Genomic DNA, 25,375 nt, shown 5'->3' on the forward strand with positions numbered 1-25,375 from the left:
AAAACACTGATACTTCACTGAATGTAGAAGTCCGGCAGGGCAACTGTCAGTGTAAGGCGGTCTACTCAAAAGACATCAGACTAAACAGGAGGAAAATCTAAGAACAAAGGCTAGGTGAGGCACATCAATTACTTTGTTCATTTATTTGTTTGGAAGAAAAAGTTTCTGAGCCCCAGACTTCAGATTCTTTATGAATCACGGCCAGATGACAAATTCAAAATTCTGTATAGTATACAACCAACAACTATAAGAATGCTGAAAGTGGCACAGAAGGAGAAATACTGCATGTCCTCTCTCATAAGTGAGAGCTGGGGGAAAAAAAAGAAAGATACAACAACTATTATAATTCCTTGAACTCTCAAAAGGAGAGGATGGAACTGAGGACACCAGAGGTGGGAAAGAGGGAGGGGAAGTGGGATTAGGGAGAAATTGGTTAAGGCCACAAAAAATGTTTACATTGTGTGTAATGATTGGGAAAAAAAAAAAGAATGCTGAAGGTATCTACTTGAAAAAAATTTTTATAAATATTTAACCATAGTTAAAGTCACCAAGGCAGGGTTCAGATCAAAACAGTATGTTATACACACACATTAATGTATATGTATACACATACGTGTATATATGTATGTTTTTCCTCTTCAATGTGTATATTTATTTTACATCAATATGTATATATAATTTTTATCAGTGGCAATTAGATATTTTCTGTCCAAAAACTGCTAAGTTTCTTCCACGTTAGATGTCACTTTCTTAATTTGTAGTCACAAAATGCATTTTTAGATTTCTATGCTATTTTTCATACTCAGTAATTCATGTAGTATTTAAAGAAAAATAGAGCTGGCCAGTTAGCTGAGTTGTTGATAACACTGAGATCCAGGGTTCTGATCCCCAAACCAGCCAGCCACCAAAAAAAAAATAAAATAAAATAAAGAAAAATTACAGATAAGTCTTCATGAAAATTAAGTGAAATATAAACTATCTGATTTAAAAGAACTGTTACACTGTTATTGTTAAATTAGAAAAATAAAATTCAACTAAACATTGTTTATTATCCAAAAAAAATTTTCTGTTCATTTTGAAAAACTTTATTAATGTGATTTGAGACACTGCTTGGTTTATGATGGTCTCTACTCCTCAGATAGTCACTGCTAGTTATGGTGGCTGCTGCTGTATTTTAAAAATGTCTACAATATTTGTTTCGATCACTTAAAAAATGCTATTTAAAGAAAATTTAATTTTGACTCAGTTTTAGGTTGCTATACTAAATTGCTCTTGAAAACAATTCACAAGTCTCAAAGAAATTTAAAAGATAAGTTCTTCAAATGACACATTAATTAAAATACATAAAACCCTTAGCTGACTTCTTCACCTCAGCACTAATACACACACGTTTTTCTAAATAGTGATTAATCTTACTCTATTAATAGCGAGTAATCATAATAGCCATTACGTTTAATTCAGCAATTTAAACCAACCATTTATTCCAGTTTATCTTGAGATTTAAATGACCCAGAACTGATATTAGTATTCTGATAAACCAACTTAGAAAACATGATACCATTTGCATAGGATTACATATGATGTCAAGGCAGTAGAGCACATTATGACCAGTCTAACAAACACATAGTACCGAAGTCAAGCCAATGCAGTCCCCATAAGGGAAAGTCAGAACCATGTTTCACAGTGGAGGTAAATTCCTTACCAAACCAGTCAGCCCACATAAATAACAGTATTCTACCACCAACCACAGGCCTCAGCAGACCGACCACTTTGTGGGTGGCCTAAATTTTACAGGCTTCTTTATAACAGATGTACTAGATGAGGACAATGTTACACTGTGAATTAACCTGCAAATTCCTTAATTTGTAAATATACTTTTTACCTAAACTGTAACTCTTCATTTAGCATATTTATAGAACATAAATATGCTATAGATTTGCATATGAAAAATAAAACCGTATTAAAATATTAACACCTTTAAACTATAAACTACTGTCACTCTAAAGAACAGATGAAACACAAACTTTAAAAGCTTGTAGTATTTTTTATAAGTCCTTTTTGAATTAAAAAATTCAAAATTATTAATTAGTTGGAAATAGACAGATTTATTGATTAGTTAGAAACAGACAAATCTTTGTACATTAGTTTATAAGAACCAGAGCTGCTGGAAGCAACATAATTCTCTATTATAGGGTAAATTTTCTAAAAAGACTGGTTAAAATGTACTGGTTGGGCATTAGACAGGAAATAATTAGTTTCTTGTTAAAGGAAGACCTCACCCTCCAATATCTCATAAAATTCACAACTGTCAGAAACCTATTTCCGAAATCTGTTCCACAGTAAACTCCATCCCAAAACAGGAAGGGTGTAGTTATCTGCCTGAGAGTTTGTTTGCTTATGGTCCCTGGATGGAAATGCATTTAATAATCTTCAGATTTGATAAGTACAGGCCACACAGGAAGATTTTTTTGTTGCTGTTTTTGTTGTGCTTGTACTGCACCAAAATGATATACTGTTTAAAGTATGGGTGAGGTTCACCCAAACTGCACAGAAAAGTAGTTCAATTTGCCAGCATAATTAAAATACTATACAAATGCGGTTTCACACACTCCTTTATTACAGAAGCCTGTGTTAATAATTAAATTCTCTCAAAGTACTTCAAGGAGTAAAGGAATATAATAGAGTTATGCTTTCAGATGACTGGAAGAAGAGTATCTGGCAAAACAAATTAAATGGCAAATCTGTTCTATCTAAAATTGGTTGTAATAATATAAAATTCCTCTGAAATATCATTTTACCTCTGTTCCCACACACACACAAAAATCAAAATTAAGGCAACATGAGTTATTAGAAGAATTTTCATTTCAGATAAACCATCTTTAAGGTATACATTACAATTCTGAAAGAGCAGTCTGGAGGAACGGCAGAGGTTGGAGTTGTGCTAATACAGTAGCCACTAGCCTCAGGGGGCTACTTAAATTTAAATATATGTGCAGATATTTACCTTAATTTTTAAATTATAATTTATGTTAATATTAGTAAGTAACTGGTTAACTGCAAAAGTCAACACACACAGCCTTAAAAGGCCGGGGAGTAAAAAGAGAACATTTTTTCCTCTATTGTTGATGCCTTATCATTGCATATAATTTTCTTTATCTGAACTCATTTGGTTCAAACGCTACATGTCCTGTTTCAGGAAGATGAAGGAAACCAAAATATACCACCCCAAAATATACTTTTTTGGCATATTTCAAGATTGCTATTCAGAGGGGCTGCAGACAAAGGAATAACTTTAAAAAGCTGTCCTTATGTGGGAGAGATTTGTATCTGAAGAAGAAACCTATATTAGTGAAGTAAATAGTGGATGCAAACAGGCTTTCTCTGAGATCCCCTTACCTGCCTTTTATACAAACCAGGAAAGATTATCTCACTGGAATAGGAAACTAAAGGTCTGGCACCTTTAAAGGCCTGACAGAGAAACCTACCACAGGCTACATCTATTCTTTATGAGAACCAGTGAGGCTTCATCTGCCTAACAAGACAGCTTTTGCTCACATTGTGTTTCCTCCCCTCTCCCTCCCATAACCTGTCTCCATAACCCAAACCACTATTCCTTCTGTATAGTACAAAAACTAATCATCTGGCTCTACTTTGAGTCTCATACCCTATGTGTGGCTCCCATACCTAAGGACACAAAAAATTTTGTTTGTTTTTTCTCTTGTTAATCTGTCTATTGTCAATTCATTTCAGCAGACTTAGACTTGGGCCTTCACAGGGAAAGTCTGAACTTCCCTACAAGGGTCACATCCCAGTGGGAGAGGTAAATACTGACAATTAAAACACAGCACAAATGAGATAATTAGATGTATAGTGGCAGGGAAGGCAGAAAGAACAGAAGTGGTTCAAAGAGTAGGCTTTTTGCATTCACATCCTAACTCTACTATTGCAAAAGGCAGAATAACTACCTCTGCCCCCAAGATATCTACATCCTAATTCCTGGAACCTGTGAATACGTTACCTTACATGGTACAAGGCCCCTCACAGACGTGATTATGTTAAGGATCTTGAGATGGAGAGATTATCCTGTACTGTCTATGTAGGCCTAAAGTAACCACAAGAGACCTTAAAAGAGGAATGCATGAGGGTCACAAAAAGAAGGGAAATGTGATAACAGAAACAGAGGTTAAGTAATGAACTTTAAAGTAAAGAGCTACACACAGGGGACCTCTAGAAACTGGAACTTGCAAGGAAACATTCTCCCTAGAGCCTCCAGAGGAAGTGCAGCCCTGCAGACATCTTGATTTGGTTCCAGAGAAACCCATTTTGGACTCTATATTCTTCTCAAGCTGACATGACACATTCACCAAGTTAGACCACACCTTAACAAATTTGATAGACACATCTTAACAAGTTTAAAAGAATAGGTATCAAACAAAGTATGCTCTCAGATAACAATGGAATTAAATTAGAAATCAACAACAGAAAGCTAACTGGAAAGCCCCAAAATATTTGGAGATTAAACAACACATGGGTCAAATAAGAAATCTCAAGAGAAATTTTAAAATATTTTGAACTAAATGAAAATGAAAATAAAACATCAAAATTTGTGGAATACAGCAAAAATAGTGCTTAGAGAAAAATTTATAGCATTAAATATGTATTACAAAAGAAGATACAGAATTAACAATCTAAGCTAGGAAACTAGAAGAGCAAATAAAATGCAAAGCAAGAAGAAAAAATAAATATTAGAGCAAGAAAAAAAATGAAGTTGAAAACAGGAAATTAACAGAGAAAAATCAACATCAAAAAGCTGGTTCTTTGAAAAGATCGATAAAAATATATAAACCTCTAGCCAGACTAACCAAGTATAAAAGAGAGAAGATATAAATTATTAACTACTGAACCTAGACACTGAAAGGATAACAAAGAAATATTATGAACTCTATGTCCACTAATTTGATAACTTAGATGAAACAAACCATTTCCTGGAAAGACACAATCTTCTAAAACTCATAAAATAGACAATATGAATAGGCCTATATCTATTTAAAAAATAAATCAACAATCAATAACAAAACAGAAAGCACCAGGTCCAGATAGTTTCAGTGATGAATACTACCCAACATTTAAGGAAGAAATGATATCAATTACTTAGAAAACAGATGGAGAGGGACTTCCTAACTCATTCTAGGAGGCCAGGATTACCCTAATGCTAAAATGAGACAAAGACATTACAAGAAATGAAAATTACAGACCAATATCTGTCATAAACATTGATGTAAAAATCCTCAACAAAATATTAGTAAATCAAATCCAATAACATATAAAAAGAATCATACACTATGACCAAGCAGGATTTATTCCAGGCATGCAAGGCTGGTTCAACATTTGAAAATTAATTACTGTAACCCATCATTATCAACAGATTAAAGAAAATCACACGATCATATCAATAGATGAAGAAAAACCATTTCACAAAATCTAATACCATTCATGATAAAAACTGCAAACTAGAAATAGAGGGGAACTTTCCCAACTTGATAAATAATATCTACAAAAACCTTACAGCTAACATCAAGGTGAAAAGGTAGAGGCTTTCCACCTAAGATTAGGAAGAAGACAAGGGTTACCCCTGTTGCCACTCCTATTCTGCAATGTCATAGAAGTCCTAGCTAATGCAAAAACAAAAACAAATACACACCAAGAAAAGAACATAAAAGGTAGACCAACTGGAAAAAAATAAAACTGTCTTTTTTCACAAATAACATGTTCGTTTGTCTGTGTACAAAATCCCAAATTGACAAAACAAAAACAAAAAAACACTTACTGGAACTAAGTGATTATAGCAAAGTCACAGAACACAAGGTAAATATACAAATGTCAATTGCTTTCCCATATACCAGCAATAAACAATTGGAATGTGAAATTAAAACACAACACAGGCTGGCCAGTTAGCTCAGTTGGTTTGGTTCCCCTTACTGGCCAGCTGCCAAAAATAAAATAAATAAAATAAAACACAACACCATTTATATTAGCACCATAAAACTAAAATACTCAAGTATAAATCCAACAAAATATGTTTAAGAGAAAAACTATAAAACACTGATTAAAAAAATAACATATAAATAAATGTAGAGATAGATATTCCATGTTCATGGAAAGTAAGACTCAATATTGTTAAGATGTAAGTTCTTCCCAACCTGCTCTATAAATTCAACAGTCTCAATCAAAATTCCAGCAGTTGATTTTGTGGATACTGACAAACTGATTCTAAAGTTTATATGGAAAGCCAAAAGACCTAGAATACTGAACAACAATACTAAAGAAAAAGAACAAAGTCATAAGACTGACACTATCCAACTTCAAAACTAACTATAAAGATACATGGCACTGATGAAAAAACAAAGAGATCAAAGGTACAGAGCAGAGGGCCGAGCCCCTGGCGAACTCGAGAGAGTGCAGCGCTGGGAGCGCGGTGACGCCCCCGCCGCGGGTTCGGATCCTATATAGGAATGGCCGCTGTGCTCACTGGCTGAGCGCGGTCCAGCCGGTCACAAAAAAGACAAAAAAAAAAAAAAAAAAAAAGTACAGAGCAGAAAGCCCAGACGTAGACCCATACGAATATAGTTAACTGATGTTTAACAACAGAGAAAAGGCAGTTCAATGGAGAAAAGACAGTCTTCAACTTAGTGAAGTTCAAGTGGTGCTCAACCAATTCAGTGGTGCTCAGATAAGTGGATATCCATGTGCAAAATAATTTAGAGGTAGATCTTACACCTTTTGAAAATATTAATGCAAAATGGATCATAAACCTAAATGTAAAATGCAGAACTATAATGCTTCTAAAAGATAACAGAGGAAAAAATCTAGGTGACCCTGAGTATGTTGATGACTTTTAAATACAACATTGCTTGGATCTCCATATTGGCCAGCCACCAAAAAAATTAGTAAAAAATTTAAATTTAAATTTAAAAAATGAAATAAAATAAAAACATCAAATCATGATCAAAGGGAAAAAGAAAACAGTAAGTTGATTTCATCAAAATTTTAAAATACATGATCTACAAAAGAAAATGAACAAACTACAGATGAGGAGAAAAGCTTTGCAAACATATCTGATAAATGACTGATATCCAAAATATATAAAGAACTCTTAAAACTGAACTATCAACACAGAAACAACTAATTTAAAAAACAGGCAAAAGAGCTGAACAGACACCTCACCTAAAAAGACACTTTGATGGCAAATAAACATATGAAAATATGTTCAACATCTGTCCTTAGGGAATTACAAATTAAAATAATGATGAAATAAATGATGAGCTACCACTACACACCTATCAGAATGCATAAAATCTAAAATGCTGACAACATTAATTTCTGGCAAGGATATGGACCTATAGAATTCTCATTCATTGCTAGTGAGAATGCAAAATAGTACAACCACTTTAGTAGACAGTTCAGCAGTTTCTTACAAAGCTAAACAGAGTCTTGCCATATGATCCTGCAATCCCACTTCCAGGTGTTTATTCAAATAAGTTGAAAACTTATGTCCACACAAAAACCTGCACACAAATGTTTATAGAAGCTATATTTATAACTGCCCAAAACTAAAAGCACCCAAGATATTCTTCAGTAGGTGAATGAATAAACAAACTGTGGTACATCCATATGATGGAATAATTCTTTGTGATAAAAAGAAACGAGCTAGTAAGCTACAAAAAGACATGCAGGAAACTTAAATGCATATCGCTAAGTGAAAGAAGCCAATCTGAAAAGGCTACACACTTTAATTCCAACTATATGACATTCTGGAAAAAGCAAAGCTATAGACACTAAAAAGACCAGTTGTTGTTGGGGAGAAAGAGGAGGGATAAATAGGTGGGACACAGGACATTTTTAAGGCAGTGAAATTATGACGTATGATACCGCATGGTATGATAATGAATTTATCCACAGAGCTATAGGACACAGAGTGAATCCTAATGTAAACTATGGACTTTAGTTAATATATCATCAACATTAGTTCATCAATCAGAACAAATGTAAAACAGCAAAGCAAAATGTTAATGATAGGGGAAACTGTGGAGAGATGGGGTATATGGGAAATCTCTGTACTTTCTTGTAATTCTCTGTAAAATCTACTACAATTTTTTTTAAGTCACACAAATACAAAAGGGGGGGAATAAAAAGTTTCATAACCAATTTCAGTACCCACACCTGACTATACTTTTATAAATATTAAATGAGGTAATACAGAGCACTCAGAATAGTGCCTGCTGTATGGGAAACATTTAGTCTATGTCAGATATAGTGATTACAATGGAAAGAAGAGAAACAATTGTTCTGACTTTGTCTAAAGAAGGCAGTATTTAATAACATTGTTAGAGCTGATAATTCTCTCTAGGAAAACACAGAGGAAGAAAAGGAAATGGTATTTGGGGGAAATTCAATTGGTTTGGCATACCTAGAGAGCACAGTGTGTTTACCTTAAAAGAAGACCATGAAGAGCTTTCTTTCAAGGAGTTTAGACCTCCACTTATATTTTAGAAATTAGCAAATGGGTAAAGAGCTTATAAGGAAGAACTGGATCTTATGGATGTACCAAGGAGAGAAAACGGTTAAGAATCAATACTTACAAAAAGATCCAAGAAGCTTACAACCAAAACGTTGACTGGATTTGGAAATTAGGAGGTATACAGCAATTTATTGGGATGGTGGGAATTATAAAGCTGTGATGTCCAATTTAGTGGCCACTAGTCATGTGTGACTATTTAAATTTAAATTTTAATAAAACAGAATTAAATTAAAAATTCATTTCCTCAATCATACTAGCCTTATTTCAAATGCTAGTGGCTACCATATTGCATAGTACAGGTATAAAACATTTCCATCATTGCAGAATATTCTATTTAGCAGTGTTGTCATAGAAGACAGAGGAGTGAAAAGAAGGCAAAGACGTAGTGGTAAGTGTTGACCTGATGAATTAAATAACCTTTATTTGCAACTATTTTACCATTAGAGTGAGAAATAAAAGCTTAGCACTTTTAAAGGAGCACCGTAAATATAATTAATATCTGTAAAATGTTCTACAATCTTTTGATGCAAGGCATATTAAAATGTAAGTTAAAAAAAGAAACTCCAATTGGGGCTTAATAGAAAAGGAAACATTCATAATGTCTACTGTGTCGATGAGGCTGGGGGAGAAGTGACAGCACACTGATGTTAAATACTGGAGATAAATTTAAACCCTTTAATTTGGGTCCATAGTAATGTAAAAGGTGTCAAAACTATTGTAATCTACGTTGCTGCTTGTGCTATATTAAGAAAAGATATCTTTGAGACTTCCTCCTCAAAGCTGCAGCGTCATTGGCTCTTAAAAGCACAGATCCTAAAAAAAACATTGGTGATTGCTAAGAAATGCATTGTGAACACACGGATTAGATCTCAACTGCCTACATTCAATATGTGTGTAAAATTATTACAACCACATTTTAAAAACCTGCAAAATTAATGATAAAGCAGGTAAATGCTAAAAAAAAAAACCTTAGCAATCATTTGTAGAATTCTCATATAAATCCTGATCAATTTATAAATTTATAGGATTCAGCCCAAGGTTAACACTTAAACTGATGCCAAAACCAGATCCCACAAAGTTTAAATACAAGACCTAAACAAATATCAAATTAACATTGGTCAAAAATGTTGCAAAGGAAATATATACAGTATGATCCATTTATGTACATTTTAAAAAATAGTGGTTTACTTAGTTTAGGGGTGCACACATATATACTAGAAATACAAAAACATACATAAGAATGATAGCTTTAAGAAGGGAAGGAGTCAGATGAGATCTGAGAGAGGCTTTACCTATATTTGTAATATTTTTTAAAAGAAAGAAAAAACACCACAAATATTAAACTCTAATTAATGACATGCATGTTGATGTGTTTAGGAGTGAAGTATACTGAGATCTGCAACATACTTTGACATGTATCAAAAAATAAGACGAACAGTGGATGAACAGAGGAATTATATAAGGAAAAACCAACTATTTTTCCTCTCCTGCTATACTCTCACTCACAACACTCAATACAGTTGTTCCTCGGTATCTTGGGGAATTGGTTCCAGGACTCCAGAGGTTACCAAAATCCATGGATGCTCAAGTTCTTGATATACAAATAGCATAGAATTTGCATATAGCTTACATACATCTTTCCAAACACTTTAAATCACCTCTAAATTACTTATAATACCTAATACAATAGAAATGCTATATAAATAGTTGTTATACTGTATTGTTTAGGGAACAGTGACAAGAAGAAAAGTCTGTACATGTTCAGTACAGATGTAATTTTTTCCTGAACATTTCTGGTCTGCAGTTGATTGAATCCATGGATGCGGAAACCACAGATAGAGAAGACTGACTGTGCTTGACTTCTGACATTCCCACACATCAATTCTCCAGCAGACAGTTTCCATTGTTTGGGGTTAAAGTCAGATTCCACAGGTTAAGGGCTCAGTCCCACAAGACTGCCCACCACTGAAGAAGCCAGTTGCAAGTCCAATGCCTCCAGAACTTCTGACTAAATGACCCTCTCCTCAGGTTCGATCGGCAGCTCACAGAAAGTGCTTTACTTACTAATGCCTGTTTATTATAAAAGGATACAACTCAGGAACAGCCAAATGGAAAAGACAGACAGAGCAAGGTATGGGAGAAGAGATGCAGAGCTTCCGTGCCCTCACTGGGCATGCCACTTTCCCAGCACCTATATGTGTTCAACAAACCAGAAGCTCTCTGAACCCTTTTTTTAAAAAAATAAATTTTGTGTATATTTGAGGTTTACAACATGACTTATGGAATACACATACAGTAAAATGATTACTATAGTGAAGCAGATTAGCATTTCTATCATCTCACACACTGATTTTTTTTTTTTTTTTGGTGCCAAGAGCAGTTAAAATCTACTTACTTAAAAGAAATCCCTAATACAATATAATTTTATTAACTTTAGTCCTAATACTGCACATTAGACCTCCAGATATGTTCATCCTACATATCTGCTATTTTATATTCCTGGGTTTTTATAAAGACATCATTAGGCAGGCATGATTGATTAAATCACTGGCCTTTGGTGATCGACTCAACCTTCAGCTCCTCTCCCCTCCCCACAGGTGAAGGGGTAAGCTAAAAGTTCCCACCCTCAAATCACTCTCTAATCTACCCAGAAGCTATCCAGGAGCACCCAGCCATCATTCATCTCATTAGCATATGAAAGACACTTGTTAGTCCAGTGATTCAAGGGTTTTAGGAATTGTGTGCTAGGAAACGGGCAGAGATCAAATATATATTTCTTATTATACTTAGAAATGGATAGAAAGTGACAAAACAAATAGAATAAAAGATTAATTCTAGAATCTAGATGATAAGTATATGGGTGTGCCCTGTACAAATCCTTCAACTTTTCTTTATATTTGAAAATTTTCATAATAAAATGTTAAGGGGAGAGATCTAAAGCAAAATAAGGCACAACAGTGGATATGGGTCTGATCGTCTGAGCTTGTAAATGAAGACGGATCTCTGTTTTGCTTTGACCCTGGAGGTCACTGCATCTTCTCAATGTGGGCCAAATATTAATGAATGAGTAAATGCAGATATAAATGTGAATAGCAGATACATGTGCTTGCCAGACAACTGTAACTTACCTACTACGTGCAAGGCACTAGATTTGGTCAATAATGCAGCATGCCCTGCTCAAGGAGATTACATTCAGTTAAAAAAGAAAAAGAAAGAAAAGAAAGCAATAGATTTAAAATAGCCATAAAACAAGGGAAAATACAGTAAATGCTATAAGAAAAATACAAAGCATTACAATGATTCCAAAGAAAAGATCCCAGAGGGGGAGGAGGGGAGCAGTGAGAGATTGTTGGCTATTCCAGACAACTTGGAAAAAAGAAAAGTGTAGTGTATTTAAAGAGTATGAATCTTAGAGCATAGAGAAGTTTTGGAAAAGATGGTTAATAGACAGAATGGAATCAAAATGGAACTAGATATGAACAGCTAAGGCAAAGACCAAATTCTTGGACTTATGGTACACTGTAGATACTTTTTTTCCTTATTCATCAAACAATAAACAAACCACTAAAGACTTTAAATTAGAGGAAAACTAACATATTCACTGCTCAATAATCCCTTCAAATCTGATTCAGTAAGACATAAAAAGTAATTTTGTGTTCAATGTCAGCTTGGCTTGAGAAAAGAACTTCTAAGATGCAAAAAGTAAAGAAAGGCTAAATCCAAGGAAAAATCTTCATAATGAATGTAAGATTAAAAGCAATTAAACATAAAATGGGTTTTAAATTTTAATTGCTGAGAAAATGGGTAACAACAAATATTTTGCAATATGACAAAATTTTTCATGTAACTTTTGATAGTTTTATGTCTGAGAACAATAAAAAATCTTTAATAAAAGCAGGGAGGGGAAGACTCAATTCGGACATTTTCCCAAGTAATGTCCAAGTAACACAATGAAACATCACACATTAAAATGGCAATTCAGCTCCTTAAAAGATATGTCACTTATCTTTCCTTTAAGTTTAAAAGAAAAATCAGCTTAAAAACATAAAATTCTTATTATACTGAACTAATTTTTACATATAGCTATTTGTTACAAAAGAAATTACTATATTTGGTTGAGAATTAAATGAAGTTAATGAGTATACAACTAAAAGAAAAATCTAACACACAGCTTAAGTTACAGTTATCCAAAGGAAATTTATTTTAATTAACTTTTGAACAAATCTTTTTAGCATTTCAGATTATTTTAAATTAATTGCTCATGAGGTAGTCCAGTCTTCAAAATGATATAATAATATAAATCAGAAAAGTATAATGTCCTGATGTAACCGTGGCTTTCACTTAAAATGTATTCTCTGTTTGAATTGCTCATTCTTTCAGTAAAATTCCATAATTATTCTCTCATTCCATATCTTCCTATCTCTTCTTAGATAACACCTCTGGTGCAGAAGTCACCAGTTGTGTGTCTAAGGATGTTTTTCTGGATCTCTGGAGTTGATCTGGCCCAACACAAAACTAGACTAGGCTGGCTGAGCACACAAACCTCTCTCCAGTGAGCCTTCGGGAATGTCGAAAACTTCTCCTCCAGATCCTGCTAACACAGCCATTTTCTGAACCTGCAGAGAGGCATGCAGGCGGCCTGCACCTGTGCAGATCTTCGCCCCTTCCCTGACCACTTCCCCATAAATATACCACCCTTCCCTCTGTGGACAAGACACATCTGAGATTCAAATCTTCTGCATTCTCACTTGGCCATATTGTGAATCAAGTTTTGTGTTTTTTTTCCCCCTCGACTGCAAAAATTAGTCCTTTGGTAATTGGCTTCCATTGGCATCTACTTGCCTTCAGTTGCACACGAGGAAGCAAATTCCATTTAGTTCACTGCCTGTACAAAAGGTCACATTTTAGATCTAAGGCTAAAAGAAAGTAAATAATTGGCAACAGACTGTTCTCACAAGTAAAAAAATCTTACATTGGTTTGAGTGATGCAAAGGGAGCAACCTCCACCCAGTTACCCTCTGACAGGAGAAATCTGTCAGCAAGAGTGACTAAGCAGGCAACAGTTTAGCTACTTCAAGATGCAGCCCCTCTTCTTCCTTCCCAGTTCATCTCACAAAGGAAGTCAGAGACTATCCAATATTGAGGTTTCTTTAACCTTCTGAAGATATGGAAGTATGTCTCAGAACCTAGAAGTTTCAACAGATACTGAGGCCCAATCAATTGAGTCCTCAGGGAAAGCTCATTAAAAAAGAATTTTAGGATAACAGGGAAGAATCCTAGCAAAGGTCTCTATGACCAGAAATGGTTGTGGGTTACAATTCTAAAGGACTTCTTGTTTTTTGTTTAAACATAATGGCATTTAGAAATTATTGGCAAATGAGGAGTATTAAGTCACTAACTTATTAACATTTTTATATAGACCTTTACATTATTTTATGTACCAGGAATCCTCACAAGCTATCTGGAGTTAACTGTTCTCATTTTAAAAAACATTGAGGCAGAAAGATTAAAGGGAATTAGTTGTAAGAAATACAATTAACATTCACAGCCTAGGTTTCTAATTCAAACTCCTGTTATAACCCAAAAGAATTATTTAAATCCAAAATAGAAACAAAGCCATGACTGAGACTAAATCCCTGGCAAAGACAAATTAACCTGCTTGGTTTTGAAGAGTGTTATAAAGAAACTGGCTTGGAGGGGACTGGAAGGCAGGTCATCTGATCACGACTCCTATCATGAGACAATTAAAGAAATATCATTTTTGAGTGTGTGCTTCACATCTAATACTTTAAGTCATTACCCTAGTGAAATTTAAAACTTGGATTATTTTTCCATACAGCTTCAGGAATGTCAGTAAGATAAATTTATGAAAAATAAATAGGACAGGTCAGCCATCTCCCCCATGCTAAGAAAAGCACTATTGTTCTATAAGCTCCCTATGCTATGGTTGGTTAAAGAGCATTTTATGGTTGAAATGGGACATTTTCAATGCATCATTCAGGAAAGGCGAGTTCTCCCTTAGCTTCTTTTGCCAGGTGATTCAGCGAACCAAGTTCATTCACTCTACCATCCCATTTCTTTCATCATTAAAATTCTATACCATAAAGTTGATTTTAGGGGAAGTCACTTTCCCTACTATTTATTTCTCCATGTCTCACAGTGAAAAATTATGTTATGGTTTCAATATACATGTGCTGTTACGCTTTTTTCTTTTTCTGTGATATTAAACAGTTTAAACATTTTGTGTGTAATATAGTTTAGAAAAACTTTCATTGCTGTTACAGCATCAAGGTATTGTGACTTTTCAGCTCAAGATAAATCCCTGCCAATGCAATACATTTGGGAGACGTTTTTAATGTATGCCATAATTTCTTTTTGTGGAAGGCGACCGGAGGAGTTGCTAAGAGGTCACAGAACCAGAAGTTGCCAGTGAAGAGTAGAAAAGACAAATGATGGTCAGGATAACTACAGCAATTTCTGCTTAGCTATTCCCTCCTCACCTCCTGAGAAAGGCCCCTGCAGCTATATTTATATTATGTGCCAACTGAAAAATATGTATTTATAAAAGATAGAATTTAAGGGTTTTGATGATAAAGATGAATCCCAGATCTTACCAGCCTATGAAATTGGGTTTATGATGTTGGCATTTGCCAAGGAATACAGGAAAGGGGAATGGTAGGAAGATGGGGAGGGAGGCATGAGAAGAAAGGAGGGAAATTAAGGAGGAAGAGAAAATGCCAGGTAGCCTTCCAATTCCAGGTTCTAATCTTGGTTTTTGCCCTTTGTATCATTAAGAAACCCCCATAAGTTTTCAATACTTTCCCTTTCCTAGCTAAAGGTAGTTTGAGTGGTTTTATAACAGCTACATGGAATAGATGTTACCTGCCCTGTTGGGCTAAGGTGGCCATCTGGGAGTAGCTCAGGCCTGTGCTGCAGCATATCTGGCTATCAGCAGTGCTTTAACACTGGCAAGAATGACATGGTGATGGTATACATCTATTTTCTCTTCAGTGTAATTGCAAACCCATCAAAAGTGCTAAACAAACCTTTATCCAACATAGTCAAAGACAGGCTATAATTTTCCACAGTGAGAGCTAAACAACTGCCAATTTTTGGAGTTTCCATTGAAAACACAGCTTTTGTTACTCCTACTAGAAAAAAAAGTAATGTATCTGTTTTCAGCTCATCATATGCAAATATAGGAAATAGAATTTTATCAGTCTACTTAATCATACTTCATCCAGAGAGGGACTTTTCAATTAGATAACAAACAATACCATTCTGAATACTTCTAAGATGTGTTTTTCTCTACAGAAGAAAGGAATTATTCATAACTAACATAAATGGCACAGCTTGATTTTAAAAATAGGAACTGTAGTATCGGTATATTAAAAGTAGGTTAAAATTAATATTTAAAATAATTCATCATTGTACTTTTATCTCTGAAGGCATTATATACAGTGGAGAAAGTTCATAAATCTCATTATATGTGAAGGGATATACGTACTTTGAAGATCTATCTGTAGATATTTTCTAGTCTATATTTTTATAGCAAAATTTAGAGATTAATTCGTATATCATTTAAAATTAATCTTGATCTGTCCACTTGGTGCTACAAATTCAAATTACTAATGACTTCTCAAATGATACCAGAGTTCCTTCCAAGAATCAGAGACATACTTATACCAATAATGTGCACATAAATGAACATATTCATGGTAGAATCATGATGCTGTTATCAATACATCAACTAGTTATAGTGCCACTTCACTTTATACTAAAGGTAAACACCAAGTGTTAATCATTAAGCATGGTGTTATTAAATTTTAGTAAATGCAGATATAAATCGGGTTCTCAAAAAGACTTTTGAGCAAAGAATTTATCTATAGCCAAGAATTTGAGGCAGGAATCCAGTCAAATGAAATTTATATTGTTTACAGATAACTTTGGGTAAGCCTGTGTCACTGAATACAACTCAATATTTCTATTCATTAGAAATTACAAGGGCACAAATTATATGAAATTGCACTAGAAACCTGAAGATCTAATGATTCGTGCCATATATATTTTCAATAAATAGTATATTTATTAAAATGGATTTTTAAAAGTTAAGCTATTAGTTCAAAATCTTACTAACTTTTTTGGATAATAACATCACTAAGACTGGAATGATTAGTAAATTTTAGGTAATAATAGGGAACACCAGAAATAAAATTTTTGTTTGCATTAGCAGCACTGAACATTTGATTGGCTCAGATAAAATAAGGCTTACCAACTTACTACAAGAGCCAAAAGAAACAGTAGACTGTCATTTCCCCTTTAACCGTACTTCATGCAAGATTACCATGTACTCATGTAGATACAACATAGAGATTTTTCATATAAACACATTCTGGAAAAATGCTTTAAGCCATTCCTCTCCTCATACATATTTTCAGTGTCTTATGACAATAAAGAGCATTAACATCAAAATGTGGCTTCACTCTTTGAGAGTTCAATGATATTAATGTCATAGTATTTACATGTCGACAAATTATTACATACAGTTAAGACATTTTCTGAACAATAAATCATTTGTAAAAATTAATTACTAAATTATTCTACTGTTTTAAGAAGGACTGTTTACATGCTGAAATCTGACTGTTATAGATCTTTATTTCTTGGTTTTGCTATTTCCACAGTCATAGTACTAGTGTGGACCTAACCAATACAACACTGTTATAGCACAGTATCCTTCTTTCTAGCTGTTTTGCTTCTAGCCTTTTTATTTTAAACTCTCCTACTCACTGGCACCATCTTCCTTTTAAAAAAAACAAAAATCCTTCTCAGTTTACTGTTGCTGTGGCTTCCCAAGATCAGATCCAATTAAATTAGGAAATATATGTTTCTGTCCCTCCTACCTCCTCCATCATACTGAGGGCAAATACCATTTCATTTGCTTCCTTTGTAACTACCTCACATTAAGTATAAGACTGGGAACAAAATGGGTCTTTAATTATATCTGATTAATTTAAAACTCTAAAATCAAATAATCTGGCCTTCTTTCAAACTTTAGACATTTTGACCACCCTACCTAACTGATCCCATAAGCAAATTCTTTGAGATTAGAGAATAAATCTGTTCAAAGGGGTTTGTCAATAAGCACTATTTCTTGATCAAGTTAAGATCATAATTAAACTAGCAAAAGGTTTAGGATTACATGGAAGGTAAATTACAACAAACATGTTCTGAAATCAAGTTGGGAACAAAGTTCACATCGTAAAGTCACTTCAAAGTAGTGAAAAGCCTAAAACATAATACCTTGAACAGTATTATGAAGTTATTACTTCCAAATACTATACACAGAATCATCTCAACTTTTAAAGTATTTAAATATAAAGGCCCTTGCTCAGGGTTGACTCTGACAAATAGGACTTCTTGGTATTAACTACTCATATATAAAATTATACACAGAATCTTGCTGATAGTTTGCTTAGCAAAATATTATTTATGCAGACTGCATAAGGTAATCATGAATCCAATGCACAGACCATATCTAAATTAAAGTACCCAATTGCTGTTGCTTGGATTAACAACATTTTATTATGCTGTGAAAGTTGAATCTTCTGACTGAGTTAAGATTTGTTCTAAAATTCTTTTCCCTACAAGACAGTCACACTGTAGGAGGAGAATAAAATTCAATTACAAATAACCTACTTCACCACACACTCATAAAGTTTTTACCACTAAGATTGGAAACCCCAAAAAAAGTTTACGGCTGGCCAGTTAGTTCACTTGTGAGAGTGTGATGCTGGTAACACCAAGGTCATAGGTTCAGAGGTTCAGATCCCCTCACTGACAGCCACCAAAAAAAACCCAAAATTAAAAAAACTGTTATACAAAGAGACAAGTTTCAAAATGTCTAAAAAGATATTTATATTGTCTTTTGCCAAAAAACCCAAAAACATAACAAAACAGACATAAACACACTGAAACAGAAACAAAACTTGTCCAGAAATGGTCAGGATGAAACTATTTAGGAAGTCAAAGAATTGCATATTACTAAGATGAAGCAGTAATTAGCAGTAATTAAAATGTTTTACATATTATATGTAAAACAAAAGGAAAATTTTTCCAGTTCTGCCTCTGTCTCCATTGTGTAGGTGTGACAGGAAAGCTCTAAAATTTTTCCTCAAACACTGAATCATCTCTAGTGTTTCAAGCTAGTATTTATTCCATATAGTTTAACTGTGTAGCAGCTGTGTTCTGTATTCTATTTTTTGTAATGGCACTTAAGTTATTTCAGTTTTAGAGACAAAAGAAGCCATGCTAAATTGGAACAACCAAAATACAACTTAGAAGTCAAATTCTGACTACAATGTCCTATATTTCTGTTAGAAGCAGCGGCAGCAAACATTCTCCTCACATAATGAACACGCTCTGAATAATCCATATGAAAATCAGGTTAAAATGATGTTTTCTTAGCCTTCAAGTCATCATGTGCAGATATAATTACACAGTAAAAGCTTCAAATGCTTTGTACAATAAGAATCAACTTGTTATAGCCTTAAGAAATGAGTCATTCATATCCATAGGTATGCCACAAAAGAAAGGAGAAAAGTAAAAAATTACCATAGGTATAATTTCTTATTATTTTCTTTCTACTTAAGCCAAAAATGACCCACACAACAGAAGTAATTTCTCATTCTTACTAAACAACATAAATGTAATTTAAATACAATTCAATCTTCAAAGTGCAAAGAAAAAAACCCCAAAAACATTGTCTTTGATCCTTTTTTAAACTACCATAGATGTGACTACCATAGAAATGTAGGCTCATAAGCATTTTAAATGTCCAGTTTTATTTTATCTTACTTAAAAAAATATATATGAAAGGATTTAAATCATTAATGGGCGGGGAATATGGCAGAGTGATGAAGATGATGAAGTTTATGGTTCTGAAGCCCCTCGATTTGGGTTGCTGTATCACCCAACTCTGAGTCCCAGTCTCCTGGTTTTTATCTTTTAAAAAAAAAAAAAATTTCAATTGACAAATAATAATTGTGTACATTTATGAGGTACAGTTTTTTTATATGTAATGTGGAGATTATAACGATACCTTAGCTCACAGGGCTTTTGTGCGGATTAAGTGACAGAATGCACATAAAGCACTTAATAATCTATAAACCATGCATTCATTCAACAAACATTCGAGGACCTATTTTGTGCAGGCTCAGTACAAGTGGTGAACAAAACATACAGTCTCTGTACTTGGGAAGCTGTCTTTTTAGTTAGAAGGATATATGACAAAATGTATAACAACATAAACATATGTATAACTGTGGTATTATAAAGGAAATAAAGTAGGTTTAATGATAGAAGAACTAAGACTGGTTAGGGGGATAAAGAAATGTTTTAGTGAAAAGGTGACATTTAAATGGAGGCCTGAAAGATGAGAAGCCAGCAAAAGAATTCTAGGCAGAAGTCAGTATCAAGAAAAGCCACACTCCACAGAAGACCCCTGAGAAGGAGGTGAAAGCATGTCCCATTGAGAGGCCAGTAAGACTGCAGCACAGTGAACCACGAGAGCAATATGAAAGAAATTTGGAAAGAGAGGTAGTAGCCAGCGGGTCTCCATTGCCACAGTAAAGACTTTGGATTTCATTTTAAGTATAATGAGAAGCCACTGGAGGGTTTCAAATAGGGAAAGCATTATATTTAACTTACAATAGGTTTGTAAGTCAGGAAAAAAACATTGCAACATTCCATTTGACTAGGAAGACTGACTTTCAAAGCATTCTGGAACACTTACCTCCTTCATTTTAAAATACTATTGTTCATTCCTTTTAAGTGGAAAATTCTAAAATATATTAGCCATTTCCTGCCTTGGTTAAAAACATAAAAAATAGCTAAAAAACATTTTTTTTAATTATGTTATTTTTTCTTTCTTTTTTTCTCTCTGTTGGATGCCTTATGGCCAATAGCTAAGCTGAGTTATGGATATGTTTGCTTTTAAATCACTTGCCTCTTTAATTTTGAACTGTACAATATCTAGCTGCTCAAGAACTGAGCAGAAAAACTGGTCAAACTTCCTGGCATATAAATAATTGAGTTAAAGACTAAAAGAGACTAAATTTGTGCCATTATTTTTTTTTTTCCTTTCTATAAAATCACCACCTTTACCACCTTATCAGTAAGCATCTTTTACTTAGTAACCTTCAAAGTGTTCTTACTTGGTCAAACAGGGATAAATAATCCAGTTTGCCTTTTCTACTCTTAAAGAAAGCTGAGAATTGCTGGAAAAAGTCCAAAACTTCAATTATTTGATCCATCATGAACTCCTTAATCTCTCTTGCTGACTTCCATATCAACATGTAACATGTGGGTGTTCTGATCCCTTTTCAAGCCCAATTCAGGATCTCTAACTGCTGACAGGTCTCCCCCCTCTTTATCCCACTTCCTACTCCTACCAAAATTGCCTCTCTCCTAAACTTATCTCTTCTCCACCTCAAAAATGCTACCACTTTGTTCTCCTTTTCCCTAGTCCCAAAATAGGGTTTCTGTGAATTTTCAAGATTAGCCCCTCTATTTGTGCTATGATAGCCCCTCTTGCTTCATCAATTATTCCATCTTTTTTATAAATCTTCAATCTCTTTCATATTATCCTTACCCTTTCAGAAGTGCTCCAAAACAAGTAAACAGACCAACCACCAAGTTTTACTTTTTCTCCTGTCACACATTCTCATGTACTTGTTCTTCTATATTTCCTTCCCCCCCCCATCTATTTCTTTCTTGTGGATTTGCTTCTCGTTACTGGATACATTAAGAATTCTTCTGTATTTCTAAGATTTCCACCAATCTAACTCAGGCTCTCATTATTCCTCACCTGAAAAGTAGCCAGACATTTCTATGTAGCCAAACCAATCTTTCAAAAAAACATCCTGATCATAATAGTCATGTACTTGAAATTCATCCATAAGCCATATGGCCTATCAAGAGAATTCAAACACTTTTTTTTTCTAGCATTCAAAATTTTCAGTCTGGCTCCAAGCCACCTATCCTTGTAAAACTATCCTGGGCTGCTATCTACTATCTTTTTTCTACAAACAAATAGTCTATAATCACACCCTTTTTCACACTACCTTAATTTCTCATCCACTACTTGAAGACTGTGCCCTTTAACTTGTGGGGTCTGTACTAACACTGAGTAGTTAGTACCAGAATTGAATTGCAGTACACTAGCTGGAGCTGAAACAGAATATTTCCTTCTTGATTTCTATCCTTTATAATAAAACTGTAATCATAAGTATAGCATTTTCCTGAGTTCCATGGGTTGTTCTAGCATATTTCTCTAACCTCAGTCATGGGAACCCCTGTATAGCAGACAGTTGGAAGAAGTGCAGGTGGCCCGGTGACCCTCAAAGTGAGACTGGCATCTGAAGTAAGGGCAGACAGGTTGGGGACTGTACCCTTTAACTTGTGAAGTCTGCACTAACTCCAGGTGGTTAGTGCCAAAATTGAATTGCACTACACCTGTTAGGGTCGAAACAGAATACTTCCTTCCAAAGCCTTTCTCCTAAATCAAGACAAAGTTTCTGAACCAGTTATTCAGGACTATTCAAGCTCCTTCTAATCTACCACAGTAAATAAAATTTTGTCAACTTTTCTGTTAAATCATTACAATAATATGCTGTGGCTGGGGAGTAGAATGGAGAAATAAAGGGTATGGGGAAGAGACTGAAAAAAATACCGATGTGAGATATGGTTTTACCCATACTAAACTACTAGCAACTGTTAATGATTCCCTATAGTTCCCTATTTTCCTACTTATGCTCATGTCACTCACCCTACCTAGAATCTTTTACTTCCTATCCCTACCTATGAGACTCCTACCTGAATTGATTAAATGTCATGATTAAATGTCATGTCCATGGTGAAGTTTTCTTCGGTTCTCCTAACTGAAACTAATCTTTTAATCTTACTTTCAAATCAAATGCACATATTAGAAAACAATAAATAAGAAGTCATAGTTCTACTACTTCTAGTATAAACTTGAACAAGTCACTTGGCCTTTTTAAACATGTAAAATGAAGACAGGGCAAAATAATATACTACATTTTCCAGAAAACTCTCCTGCCTCAAAAAAATTTAGAAAAAATTTTCAAAGGCATACCTAAGCTCCTAAAATATTAAGTACAGTAATGGAATTGCCTGGGGCCAGTGATGAAGAGGAATCAAGAAACTGGAGTGATAAACTAATGATGAAGTCACAGCTACCACAAAGAGCCAGGAACTCAGAGCCTGGCGGGGCATGAGACATGACCTCAGGCCCATGTAAGACTGAGATAGATCTGAAGCCTTCACATAAAGCTAGTATCTCTGTGAAAGGGTGAATTAGAAAAAACAAAGAACCTGCCTAAAAGAAAATGACAGGTCTTGGCCCCTACTCTTGAGGTGAGGAGATGTAGTTTCCCCTGGGTGTTCATAAACAAAGGTCTATCTTCACATGCGCTTGAAGTTCTGAATATAAGCTCACAACTCCAAAACACAAAACACATGAGGGAACCTGCTATCATGAACTAGAGTCAGGGAAACAACAGCTGAATTAAAACCCTGAAACTCCAGATATTAAAACGATATGTTACTGAATATAAAGAAATAGGAGAGAATAAAAACTTAAGCAATAAACAAACTGATTTAGGCAGATTTGAGAACCAAATCAAACTTTTAGAAATGGAAAACGTAATAACTAAAATTAAGAATTCAATAGATGGTTAAACAGCAAATCAAACACAACTGAAGATTTAGATAGTCCTAAACAAGACACCCATAATTAAAGATTTATATTTTAAAAAAAGAAAATATGAAAGAAAAAAAAAGCTTTAAGAGAAATAAAAGACGGGTTGAAAAAAATCTGCCTATGTCCAACTGGAAGACATAAAAATAAGAGAAGAGAGGATATTCAATATTCAAAGACATAACACTTTGAACTTTCCAGTTCTAATGAAAAATATAAATTCTCAGATACAGGAAGAATAAATTATCTTAAACATAATAATTTTTTTAAACAACCCATATTTAGATGTATTTTAGTGAAACTACATATCAAAATTAAATACATCTTAAAATAATAATCTCTTCCTCACCCCCTTCAGTGGGTTGACATAAAGATCTAATTAGAATGAGTAATTTTTTACATCACTCTTCTCAATATATATTTACTCATATGTACTAAATTTATGAGAAATTCTCTCAATCTTGTGGATTTTAAAAACCATTTAAGTCTAGCTGCATTTTTGCAACCAAATGAATGAAGATGGTTTTGCTTCTTCCTTTACTTCCTAATGGCTTGAAGGGAAAGATTCCTGAAGATTTACTGTAGTATTTATCTTCATTAGCTTTAATTAGCTAATGGCAGAGCCAAACTACAATGAGACTGAGGGTGCTTCAGGCATTCTCTCCAGTTCCATTCATTCAACTGTTAAAACATTTACTGTGAGCCTATACTACAGGCAAGGAAATTTGGATGATGCAAAGATGATTAATTTTCCTCTCAGCTTGTTAAAAAGATAAGTAGTATTGTAGGTGAACATATGCTAACTATAGGTATGAAGAAAAGATATTAATTTTGGCTGTGCAAATTTCATGGGCAAACAATAGCTGGCTATACAATTGATGAATTCAGCGAAAAAAAATATATTTTTAGGGCTAACTGGTTAGTTCACTGAGACTGTAGTGCTAACAAAACCAAGGCCAAGGATTCAAATCAGCTGCCAAAAAATATGTATATATATTTTTTTTCATATAACTAAAACAAAATTTAGAAAATTAAACATGGAGCAAACGAACTATCCTCCCTTGATGCCAGTTTCAACTAAACAGTTAATTTTTTTTACTCTTTTGCTTTACATGGGGCCCTGATCTCTTTCACAGTCGCAATCAAGAATGTACTTCATAAGAAAACATAAAGGGGAAAAATATTTTTATGAAAAACAAACACATACTGAGAGAATCACATGCATTTCTTCAAGCTTAGTCCCAAAGGTACCAAGAATTACTAAAATTATTTATGATTAAGTATTTAAGTAGAATAAGTATTATTTAAAATCTCTGGATTAAAAAATAATCTTTATTATCATTTAGGACTTCCTCTGATCTGTAACTTTCAGAAAACAAATATAAAGGATAGAAAAATATAGTATAATAGTTGTTGAAATAAGGACAAGAGATTTTTCTTCTTAGTTCTTCTCAAAGAGTGCCAATGAAGGATGCTAATAATAGAATAAAATTTCAAGGCAGAACAATGCAAACTATAATTAGAAATCAATACAATATTAAACTGTCAGAGTTCCTGGGCAAGAATTATAGTTGAGACTCCTCAAAAGAAATGTCTGTATATATGTGTGTGTGTATGTATACATACAGATACATTCCCCAACAGAAGACAGTGAAGCTAATGAAAATAGACAATAATAGATAAAGAATCTTCGAAGACAGTTATCCTTAAGATAGAAATAAGCACCACAATTTAATACAGTCTATATACAGCAAAAGAGAATAGAGTGAATGTGTTCAGGAAAATGTTCAGAAAAAAATCTGACACAAAGAAATAGTTTTAGGGTTGGATGGTTAATTCAGTCGGTTAAAGTGTGGTGTTGATAACACCAAGGTCAATGTATCAGATTCCCTTACTGGCCAGCCACCCCACCCCAACCCCACCCCAACAAGTAGTAGTTGTAAGTAGGGGGAAAGTTTATGGCTACATTTGCTGCCATGGAATTTTAAAAACTCTTTGTAATTTGGAGTTACATACCAGAA

General features: G+C 34.1%; 1 protein-coding gene across 5 annotated transcripts in view; it reads right to left on the reverse strand.

Annotated features, from left to right (window-relative positions):
• Nucleotides 1-25,375, reverse strand: part of PPHLN1 (periphilin 1) — a 101,351-nt gene that overhangs the window by 2,971 nt on the left and 73,005 nt on the right. The window lies entirely within an intron of this gene.

This window comes from Cynocephalus volans, chromosome 12 (genome assembly GCF_027409185.1).
Source record: "Cynocephalus volans isolate mCynVol1 chromosome 12, mCynVol1.pri, whole genome shotgun sequence".
Classification (NCBI taxonomy): domain Eukaryota; kingdom Metazoa; phylum Chordata; class Mammalia; order Dermoptera; family Cynocephalidae; genus Cynocephalus; species Cynocephalus volans.